Below are 12415 nucleotides of genomic sequence, written 5' to 3' on the forward strand. Positions count from 1 at the left end.
CCTGGGCAGCACCCCACGAGCGAACCTGAGCCTCGGGACCACAGGTAAGACCAAATTTTCTGCTGCAAGGAAGCTGCCTGGTGAACTCAAGACACAGGCCCACAGGAACAGCTGAAGACCTGTAGAGAGGAAAAACTACACGCCCGAAAGCAGAACACTCTGTCCCCATAACTGACTGAAAGAGAGGAAAACAGGTCTACAGCACTCCTGACACACAGGCTTATAGGACAGTCTAGCCACTGTCAGAAATAGCAGAACAAAGTAACACTAGAGATAATCTGATGGCGAGAGGCAAGCGCAGGAACACAAGCAACAGAAACCAAGACTACATGCCATCATCGGAGCCCAATTCTCCCACCAAAACAAACATGGAATATCCAAACACACCAGAAAAGCAAGATCTAGTTTCAAAATCATATTTGATCATGATGCTGGAGGACTTCAAGAAAGACATGAACACACTTAGGGAAACACAGGAAAACATTAATAAACAAGTAGAAGCCTACAGAGAGGAATCTCAAAAATCCCTGAAAGAATTCCAGGAAAACACAATTAAACAGTTGAAGGAATTAAAAATGGAAATAGAAGCAATCAAGAAAGAACACATGGAAACAACCCTGGATATAGAAAACCAAAAGAAGAGACAAGGAGCTGTAGATACAAGCTTCACCAACAGAATACAAGAGATGGAAGAGAGAATCTCAGGAGCAGAAGATTCCATAGAAATCATTGACTCAACTGTCAAAGATAATGTAAAGCGGAAAAAGCTACTGGTCCAAAACATACAGGAAATCCAGGACTCAATGAGAAGATCAAACCTAAGGATAATAGGTATAGAAGAGAGTGAAGACTCCCAGCTCAAAGGACCAGTAAATATCTTCAACAAAATCATAGAAGAAAACTTCCCTAACCTAAAAAAAGAGATACCCATAGACATACAAGAAGCCTACAGAACTCCAAATAGATTGGACCAGAAAAGAAACACCTCCCGTCACACAATTGTCAAAACACAAAACGCACAAAATAAAGAAAGAATATTAAAAGCAGTAAGGGAAAAAGGTCAAGTAACATATAAAGGGAGACCTATCAGAATCACACCAGACTTCTCGCCAGAAACTATGAAGGCCAGAAGATCCTGGACTGATGTTATACAGACCCTAAGAGAACACAAATGCCAGCCCAGGTTACTGTATCCAGCAAAACTCTCAATTAACATTGATGGAGAAACCAAGATATTCCATGACAAAACCAAATTTACACAATATCTTTCTACAAATCCAGCACTACAAAGGATAATAAATGGTAAAGCCCAATATAAGGAGGCAAGCTATACCCTAGAAGAAGCAAGAAACTAATCGTCTTGGCAACAAAACAAAGAGAATGAAAGCACACAAACATAACCTCACATCCAAATATGAATATAACGGGAAGCAATAATCACTATTCCTTAATATCTCTCAATATCAATGGCCTCAACTCCCCAATAAAAAGACATAGATTAACAAACTGGATACGCAACGAGGACCCTGCATTCTGCTGCCTACAGGAAACACACCTCAGAGACAAAGACAGACACTACCTCAGAGTGAAAGGCTGGAAAACAACTTTCCAAGCAAATGGTCAGAAGAAGCAAGCTGGAGTAGCCATTCTAATATCAAATAAAATCAATTTTCAACTAAAAGTCATCAAAAAAGATAAGGAAGGACACTTCATATTCATCAAAGGAAAAATCAACCAAGATGAACTCTCAATCCTAAATATCTATGCCCCAAATACAAGGGCACCTACATACTTAAAAGAAACCTTACTAAAGCTCAAAACACACATTGCACCTCACACAATAATAGTGGGAGATTTCAACACCCCACTCTCATCAATGGACAGATCATGGAAACAGAAATTAAACAGTGATGTCGACAGACTAAGAGAAGTCATGAGCCAAATGGACTTAACGGATATTTATAGAACATTCTATCCTAAAGCAAAAGGATATACCTTCTTCTCAGCTCCTCATGGTACTTTCTCCAAAATTGACCATATAATTGGTCAAAAAACGGGCCTCAACATGTACAGAAAGATAGAAATAATCCCATGCGTGCTATCGGACCACCATGGCCTAAAACTGGTCTTCAATAACAATGAGGGAAAAATGCCCACATATACGTGGAAATTGAACAATGCTCTACTCAATGATAACCTGGTCAAGGAAGAAATAAAGAAAGAAATTAAAAACTTTTTAGAATTTAATGAAAATGAAGATACAACATACTCAAACTTATGGGACACAATGAAAGCTGTGCTAAGAGGAAAACTCATAGCGCTGAGTGCCTGCAGAAAGAAACAGGAAAGAGCATATGTCAGCAGCTTGACAGCACACCTAAAAGCTCTAAAACAAAAAGAAGCAAATACACCCAGGAGGAGTAGAAGGCAGGAAATAATCAAACTCAGAGCTGAAATCAACCAAGTAGAAACAAAAAGGACCATAGAAAGAATCAACAGAACCAAAAGTTGGTTCTTTGAGAAAATCAACAAGATAGATAAACCCTTAGCCAGACTAACGAGAGGACACAGAGAGTGCGTCCAAATTAACAAAATCAGAAATGAAAAGGGAGACATAACTACAGATTCAGAGGAAATTCAAAAAATCATCAGATCTTACTATAAAAACCTATATTCAACAAAATTTGAAAATCTTCAGGAAATGGACAATTTCCTAGACAGCTACCAGGTATCGAAGTTAAATCAGGAACAGATAAACCAGTGAAACAACCCCATAACTCCTAAGGAAATAGAAGCAGTCATTAAAGGTCTCCCAACCAAAAAGAGCCCAGGTCCAGACGGGTTTAGTGCAGAATTCTATCAAACCTTCATAGAAGACCTCATACCAATATTATCCAAACTATTCCACAAAATTGAAACAGATGGAGCCCTACCGAATTCCTTCTACGAAGCCACAATTACTCTTATACCTAAACCACACAAAGACACAACAAAGAAAGAGAACTTCAGACCAATTTCCCTTATGAATATCGACGCAAAAATACTCAATAAAATTCTGGCAAACCGAATCCAAGAACACATCAAAACAATCATCCAGCATGATCAAGTAGGCTTCATCCCAGGCATGCAGGGATGGTTTAATATACGGAAAACCATCAACGTGATCCATTATATAAACAAACTGAAAGAACAGAACCACATGATCATTTCATTAGATGCTGAGAAAGCATTTGACAAAATTCAACACCCCTTCATGATAAAAGTCCTGGAAAGAATAGGAATTCAAGGCCCATACCTAAACATAGTAAAAGCCATATACAGCAAACCAGTTGCTAACATTAAACTAAATGGAGAGAAACTTGAAGCAATCCCACTAAAATCAGGGACTAGACAAGGCTGCCCACTCTCTCCCTACTTATTCAATATAGTTCTTGAAGTTCTAGCCAGAGCAATCAGACAACAAAAGGAGATCAAGGGGATACAGATCGGAAAAGAAGAGGTCAAAATATCACTATTTGCAGATGACATGATAGTATATTTAAGTGATCCCAAAAGTTCCACCAGAGAACTACTAAAGCTGATAAACAACTTCAGCAAAGTGGCTGGGTATAAAATTAACTCAAATAAATCAGTTGCCTTCCTCTATACAAAAGAGAAACAAGCCGAGAAAGAAAATAGGGAAACGACACCCTTCATAATAGACCCAAATAATATAAAGTACCTCGGTGTGACTTTAACCAAGCAAGTAAAAGATCTGTACAATAAGAACTTCAAGACACTGAGGAAAGAAATTGAAGAAGACCTCAGAAGATGGAAAGATCTCCCATGCTCATGGATTGGCAGGATTAATATAGTAAAAATGGCCATTTTACCAAAAGCAATCTACAGATTCAATGCAATCCCCATCAAAATACCAATCCAATTCTTCAAAGAGTTAGACAGAAAAATTTGCAAATTCATCTGGAATAACAAAAACCCCAGGATAGCTAAAGCTATCCTCAACAATAAAAGGACTTCAGGGGGAATCACTATCCCTGAACTCAAGCAGTATTACAGAGCAATAGTGATAAAAACTGCATGGTATTGGTACAGAGACAGACAGATAGACCAATGGAATAGAATTGAAGACCCAGAAATGAACCCACACACCTATGGTCACTTGATTTTTGACAAAGGAGCCAAAACCATCCAATGGAAAAAAGATAGCATTTTCAGCAAATGGTGCTGGTTCAACTGGAGGGCAACATGTAGAAGAATGCAGATCGATCCATGCTTATCACCCTGTACAAAGCTTAAGTCCAAGTGGATCAAGGACCTCCACATCAAACCAGACACACTCAAACTAATAGAAGAAAAACTAGGGAAGCATCTGGAACACATGGGCACTGGAAAAAATTTCCTGAACAAAACAACAATGGCTTATGCTCTAAGATCAAGAATCGACAAATGGGATCTCATAAAACTGCAAAGCTTCTGTAAGGCAAAGGACACTGTGGTTAGGACAAAACGGCAACCAACAGATTGGGAAAAGATCTTTACCAATCCTACAACAGATAGAGGCCTTATATCCTAAATATACAAAGAACTCAAGAAGTTAGACCGCAGGGAAACAAATAACCCTATTAAAAAATGGGGTTCAGAGCTAAACAAAGAATTCACAGCTGAGGAATGCCGAATGGCTGAGAAACACCTAAAGAAATGTTCAACATCTTTAGTCATAAGGGAAATGCAAATCAAAACAACCCTGAGATTTCACCTCACACCAGTGCGATTGGCTAAGATCAAAAACTCAGGTGACAGCAGATGCTGGCGAGGATGTGGAGAAAGAGGAACACTCCTCCATTGTTGGTGGGATTGCAGACTGGTACAACCATTCTGGAAATCAGTCTGGAGGTTCCTCAGAAAATTGGACATTGAACTGCCTGAGGATCCAGCTATACCTCTCTTGGGTATATACCCAAAAGATGCCTCAACATATAAAAGAGACACGTGCTCCACTATGTTCATCGCAGCCTTATTTATAATAGCCAGAAAATGGAGAGAACCCAGATGCCCTTCAACAGAGGAATGGATACAGAAAATGTGGTACATCTACACAATGGAATATTACTCAGCTATCAAAAACAACGAGTTTATGAAATTCGTAGGCAAATGGTTGGAACTGGAAAATATCATCCTGAGTGAGCTAACCCAATCACAGAAAGACATACATGGTATGCACTCATTGATAAGTGGCTATTAGCCCAAATGCTTGAATTACCCTAGATCCCTAGAACAAACGAAACTCAAGACGGATGATCAAAATGTGAATGCTTCACTCCTTCTTTAAATGAGGAAAAAGAATACCCTTGGCCAGGGAAGGGAGAGGCAAAGATTAAAACAGAGACTGAAGGAACACCCATTCAGAGCCTGCCCCACATGTGGCCCATACATATACAGCCACCCAATTAGACAAGATGGATGAAGCAAAGAAGTGCAGACCGACAGGAGCCGGATGTAGATCTCTCCTGAGAGACACAGCCAGAATACAGCAAATACAGAGGCAAATGCCAGCAGCAAACCACTGAACTGAGAATAGGTCCCCTATTGAAGGAATCAGAGAAAGAACTGGAAGAGCTTGAAGGGGCTCGAGACCCCAAAAGTACAACAATGCCAAGCAACCAGAGCTTCCAGGGACTAAGCCACTACCTAAAGACTATACATGGACTGACCCTGGACTCTGACCCCATAGGTAGCAATGAATATCCTAGTAAGAGCACCAGTGGAAGAGGAAGCCCTGGGTCCTACTAAGACTGAACCCCCAGTGAACTAGACTGGTGGGGGGAGGGCGGCAATGGGGGGAGGGTTGGGAGGGGAACACCCATAAGGAAGGGGAGGGGGGAGGGGTATGTTTGCCCGGAAACCGGGAAAGCGAATAACACTCGAAATGTATATAAGAAATACTCAAGTTAATAATAAAAAAAAAAGTAGCATTCTATCTTCTGGCTACCATCTCTCATTCCAATGCTGCTCAGGCTTTGACATACATATGAGTCACCTTTAATTGTAGTTAAAGGGAAAATCCTAGTTCTCTGGATCTGAGAGAGCCCTAAGAGTTGTCATTCCTATCAAGAGATAGCTCTGCTATTATTACTGGTGGACAGGCAACATTTTGAGCAGTGATACATCTTAGTTCTCTGAGACAAGAACCATGTTTCGTTCACCATTAACTTCCTAAATCCTAGCATTCTGCATGGCACATAGTACGTTTGTTCTAAATAAAGATGAAAGAGAAGAGAAGACCCAAGATGAAGGATTTGTTTGCTACATTTTTCCCAGCATTCTTTTATATAGAATGTATGTATGTATGTGTGTATGTACGTACTTATTTACAACTGGACCACAGTTTCTGCCCCCCCCCCCATTTTCTCCTCCCAGTACTTCCTCCCCTCCCCCCCTCATTCACTCTTCCTCCTTTTCTCTTTAGAAAAGGGGAAGCCTCCTTTGGATATCAATCAGCCTTGACATATTAGGTTGTAGTGAGACTAGGCAAAGCTATTGAAACTAAATAAAGCAGCTCAGTTAGGGTAAAGAAATCCAAAGGCAGGCAACAAAGACAGTGACAGTCTTTGCTCCTGCTGTTAGGGTCTCAAATGAAAACCAAGCTGCACATTTGTTACATGTGTGTCGAAAACCTAGGTCAGCCCCATGAATACTCTCTGGTTGGCTGTTCATTCTCTATGAGACCTTGTGGGCTTAGTTGATGCTTTGGGTGTCCTTGACCATGCTGGCTCCTATAATCCTTCCTCCCCCTCTTCCAAAAGATTCCCCAAGCTCCACCTAATGTTTGGCTGCGGGTCTCTGCATCTGTTTGCTACATTTTTAACTTATTTATGTGTGAGTGGGTGTCTGTGTGGGCATATCTCTGTATTTGTGGATATTTATGCATTTGTGTGTGACTGTGTATGATGGCCAGGTGTTGATCCTTGGCTTTTGCAACAGAGTCCCTCCCTAGCACTAACATTACTAGCACCAGCTACCATGACTGTCATTTTACATGAGTGCAGGAAAGTAAGCTTGGGTCCTGCTACTTATGTGGCAAGCATTTTACCCATGAAGCTCCCTCTCCAGACCCTGAAGGATCTGCTTAGAAGGGCAATAGGAAAGGGTTAAGTCAGGGTCTGGAGGAAGAACAAAGTGTTAGTCTGGCAGATGTAGAGAATTGAATTTGTGAGAAGTAAATTCCATGAGAGCCAAGTCTAGAATTTGCTATTGGAAGCCATAAAATATGGGAATTTAGATAGAAGATCAGACATGACAATGAATTTCAAAGTTTTTTTTTAAATTAGAGCACAAATCCTGGAGAATTTTCTGCAAATAAGTATAATAATTACCTATGTGTTGCTAATATTCTCAACTACAGTTTTTCTATAAGACATGAGCTCATTCATTCAACATATATTATGTATAGACAGGCCTTTGTGTTCGGGGTTGATTTAAATATGCTGTAACCCAGTTTTCACTTGGAGAGCCTCTCTTCTACATTATGTCAAAAAAAGTAAAAAAAAGTAAATAACCCCACATCCCTCAGGAAGCATAATTCATTAATGAACAACACATGGTAAAAATTTTGTAATTATAGTTTACGATATTTGACAACAAGTAACTTTTGATTTATGAATTGGTTATAATTTCTCAGCAGCCACCATGCATGCACACCCTCATTAATAGACTGAGAAAATACAACTTACAGATGGCTTGTAAAATGTAATGGAATGTTTACAGATACTAACTGTAATAATTATCAAAAGTGACAAAGTTGGGAATTTAATTAAACATTTATTGATTTCTATTTTACAGATCTCACTTTGTATTTCTAGATCCATAAATTTCATTTCAAATCTCAATTATTTTTATGACCATGAAAAGTCCCTAAAGCCGTGATCAGTCAATGACTGGGCTTAATGAATTAATTGACCATACACTACTTTCCCCCCTCCAAATCTTGCTTTGGGAATTAACCAATCTTTTTTTTTTAATGTTGAGAGCAATCAGCAAGGAGGCTATCCATGTTATACAAGAAGAAATCAACCAATCCAGTAATTTTTTAATAGAATATATGTTATTTTGACATAACATATGTTAAGAACCATCAGCACAGAGGTTATCTATATTATACAGAGAATGTTGTATTTTTGAGTCCATAACATCAAGCATGAAGGTATTTCTCATTTCTGGATTGTTGATAGCCCACCTTATCTGAACATTTTCTTTGCAGCAGTATAGGTACTCAAGTACAGGCACTACCCACCATGATTTTTGTCATTTTCTTTTCTTCTGAGACAGTGGCTTGCTGTATTCCCCAAACTAGTCTTAAACTTGTGAATGCAAGTGATCATCTTGCCTCAGCATTCTAAGTAACTGGGAACTGTAAGTAACTGGGAATATAGGCATGCAGAAGTACAACTGTTTTGATTTTCTTTTGAGACAGAGGCTCACCATGTAGCTCTACAGTCCCAGATGGTCTGGAACTCACTCTGTGAATCTAGCTGGCCTGAAACTCATATTCACCTGCCTCTACCAGTACTGGGGTTAAAGGCATGCACTACCATCCTCAGCTTAGACTCTTTTCTGTTGCAATAGCAAAATATTTGAGACCTATTTTTCTAAAGAATAGAAGTTAGCTTTTTGGGGAGGGTATTTTTTTTGTTTATTTCTTTGTTTGTTTGTTTTGTGTTGGTTTTGTTTTGTTTAAAGGCTCTAGAAACTGATCTATTTAAAAAGAGGTTGCTTGCACCTGCTTGGCATCTGCTGTGGACCCACTTGATCACATCGTAACACTGAAGAAAGCTTCACAAGATGAGACAGGACAGTCGTGCCAGAAGGAACCCACTTTGGTAGCAAAGCTACTGCTGTAATCACCGATACAGAAATATAAAATGGCTTACCCTACTAATGAGATCATAGTCCTCATAGCTTAGTCACCTGCAAAACATCCCACCTGTCAACACTGCTTTCTGCGGACCAAATTACTAGAATATAAATTTGAGAAGCCTATCCAACCTAGAGCAAGATGCATATATATTCTCTAATAACTGAAACCTGATTTTATTCTTGAACACTAATATGACTCTGTGCTATATGAATTTTGTTCCTCCCATTTCCACAAAGTATATTTAACTTTCTTACAGGAAAACCTGTTTATCTGTTTCCTTTATAGAGTTACTTGTGCAATAAATGTGTCATTTATTTGCTATTACTTAAATATGTTGTATAAGATGCATGAATTCTTAAAATAGAAACTAGAGTCATTTTTGCTAAAATAACTCCTTCTTAGAATGCTCATTTCAAAAAGTCTATTTTAGGCATGGCTTTTGAACTTAAGTTTGATCTGTGTTTACTGTGTATCACTGGTCTTCTATTTATAGCCAGGGGATTAGCATTCCCATGTTCCCTTTGACCTACTGTGTTTGACATCTTATTCCTTCACTGAGGTGTAATTTATATAAATTGAAGTATTTAATTTAGGAGACTGAACTACTTATATCAAGGTGTGTGATCTGTATTTACTATGAATGCAAACACTTTATTAAGGAATTGAAAGCTGACTATATTAAATGACAATTGTATTTTGTGTAGTCGTGAAATACTGATTAATACTTTGAATAATGCATTGTGTCATAAAAGTTCTTTTGTGACACACACACACACAAAAACATTAAAAGCAACAAATCCTTTGGATGTAGAAAGTAAGAGGCCATCAAGAGACTTCCCCACCTGGGGATCATCCTACATGCAGACACCAAACCCAGTCACTACTGCTAATGCCAAGATGTGCTTGCTGACAGGAGCCTGATACAGCTGTCTCCTGAGAGGCTCTGCCAGATCCTGACCAATACAGATGCAAATGCTCCAAGCCAAACATTGCAGTGATCACAGGGACCCCAATGGAGGAGTTAGGGGAAGGAATGAAGGAGCTGAAAGGGCCCTGTCTGGCATCAATAGGAAGAGCATCACTGGCCCTTGGTCCAGTGAAGGCTTCATGCCCCAGTGTAGAGGAATGAACACCCTCATAGAAGCAGGGTAAGGGGGCATGGGATAGAAGGTTTGGAGAGGGGAAACCAGAAGAGGAGATAACATTTGAGATGCAAATAAATAAAATATCCAATAAAAAAGAAGCTAAACCCTCAAAGTGTTAGTAAGTACTTAAGTGTATGTGAAAAGGGTATATGGAACTAGCCATATAGCTCACTTCATAAGTGCTTACTTGGCAGCATGCAGGATGCTGTGGGTTCAACCTCCAGTACTGCATAAACTGAATATGATGGCACAGCCCTGCAATGCTAGCCCTCTGGAGGTGGAGGCAGAAGAGTTAAAAATTCAAGGTTATGTTTTTTATTAGAAGTTTTAAATCATCTGGTTTATTTCTAGCCTGGGATACATAACAGGAGGAAAAAGGGAAAGGAGGAAGGGAGAAAAGAGAAGAGAGGAAGGAAAGAAGGGGAGGAGGTAGAGGGAAAGAGTAAGTATTCTAACCAGGGCAGCCTCTGCTGTTGTGTATCTAATATCCTCTCTTCTCCATGGCTATTAGAGGACATTGGCCAATGTTTTCAGGGATTGTGAGTAAATTCTTACTGTCCTAATTTTTTTTTTAACAGCGGCAAGGGCCATGTCCCCTGAATATGGACATGAGATCTAAATCAACAGTGGCCATTTTGTGCCCATTCACTGACAAACAACAGAATTACATCCAGACTTATCTTATAAAAATAGAACATCAAAATCTGTGCTAGTGGTCATCTACCAGCTCTCCTGATGTGCGAGAAGAAATTGCCATAGACTCTTGTAGCTGGTGTTCTGTTTCACAAAGCTAAAGCGTTGACTCCTGTAAACCGAATTGTTGATTTCCTGAGAATGCAGATTAACCTTGGGTGCCATGTGTAACTTTAATTTTTTAATTTTTTCAAATCCCAATTTTAATGATGGTTCTTAAACACTTTAACCTCCCTTCCCCCCACCCCCCACTAGAGGTAGTAGAAAATAAAGGATTCAGAGGAACTGTATCTGTTTAGAAAGGGTTCTCTGGAACAAAACCTGCCTGTGCTGTCAGGAAATAAGCAGCTCAGTTCACAAGAGTCAGCAGAGGTAGCCCCATCTACTCACAAGTACTTCACAAATATACCAGCATTCCAGTTCAGGAGAGTCAGGATAGCAAACAGGAATCAGCAGCAGTGGTACCACCTGGCAGAGACAGCCAGGCCTCAGCCTCAGCACAAGTCAGTAAAAGGTCCCTGGAGCCATGCCAGAAGTTCTCTGCTGTGCCTTTCTCAGTGAAGGGAGACCAACAAGTGTTGCACAGCTAGCTCTATAAGCAAGCCAAGCTCAGCCTCACCTCAAGCTCCCAGCCTGTCACCGTCCATCAAATGGTATTTATACTCCATCCAAACATCATGTGTCCTCTACAGGTCCTGTCTCAGCAAGTGTCTTCCCTCAGCACATGAGTCTGTCAGATGACAGCGCTCTGTAAATCAGCCTGAGTCCAGGGAAGCAACAAGGATCTGCAGCATACCCCCAGAAGGTTTTTGGTGCATTTCTCTTTAGATTCCTGACAAAAGGAGCTCTACTCTGAAATGTAAGGTGGACCGATACATTCATGTCATTAGTGAAGAATCCTTCATTACCTGTCCTTTCACATGTTTGTTTTAGCAAAACATCTTTTCTCCTATCTGTGAAAAGTTCCTTCAGAAGTCTGCCTTAGCCTTTTACCTGTGTCCACTTCAGGAAAACACTCCTTCACATGCTTGTCCCAGCAAAATACCACCAATACAACTGACTTCCCACAGAATCCTTAAGCTTCCACTTCAGTCCATGAATCACTGAGGCCTCGGTGACCCGGAAGAGATTGTTGGAAATGAAGAGCCATAAGCCTACTTTGGACTTTCTGAATCAGAATCCTCATCTTAGCAAGATCCTTAAGCAAATTTTGTAAGCAAATTAAAAGTTTATATATCATAGTTCTCTGGAAACATGGAGCATAAATTATTCTATGTAGATATATAGAATAAGAGTAGTTTTCAAAACAAGCAGTTATAGGCAAAATAGTAGTGTGGAACCAGAACTTCAATTGCTGACTCTTTTCATTATATATATATATATATATATATATATATATATATATATATATATATATAATTTTGTTTCAACTTCAAATGTGATTAAGCTTATATGTCAACATTCTTCTATATGATATAGTCAAGGAAATGAGACTTTAAGAAAGGAAGTGACCCCAGAGACATTTAGGCAGAGCTGTTTTTCTTAATCTACTTCTTGACAATGCCAAAACCCATTTCTTGTGATATTTTCTAGTGTGTCATTTTAATTTCTTTCTTTTGTGCCCATAAGTGTGCACAAGCATTCTTGCATTTCTATGAAGACC

The 12415-nt window shown here is 39.5% G+C and overlaps 1 long non-coding RNA gene across 1 annotated transcript in view; it reads right to left on the minus strand.

Annotated features, from left to right (window-relative positions):
- LOC120099222 (uncharacterized) overlaps positions 1-11378 on the minus strand; it is a 59773-nt gene extending 48395 nt beyond the window's left edge. The window contains exon 1 of the long non-coding RNA XR_005498285.2: positions 11143-11378. This is a non-coding gene — a long non-coding RNA (uncharacterized LOC120099222). The remainder of the gene's footprint in view (positions 1-11142) is intronic.
- Between the last annotated feature and the right edge of the window lie 1037 nt (positions 11379-12415).

Source organism: Rattus norvegicus, chromosome X (genome assembly GCF_036323735.1).
Source record: "Rattus norvegicus strain BN/NHsdMcwi chromosome X, GRCr8, whole genome shotgun sequence".
Taxonomy (NCBI): Eukaryota; Metazoa; Chordata; class Mammalia; order Rodentia; family Muridae; genus Rattus; species Rattus norvegicus.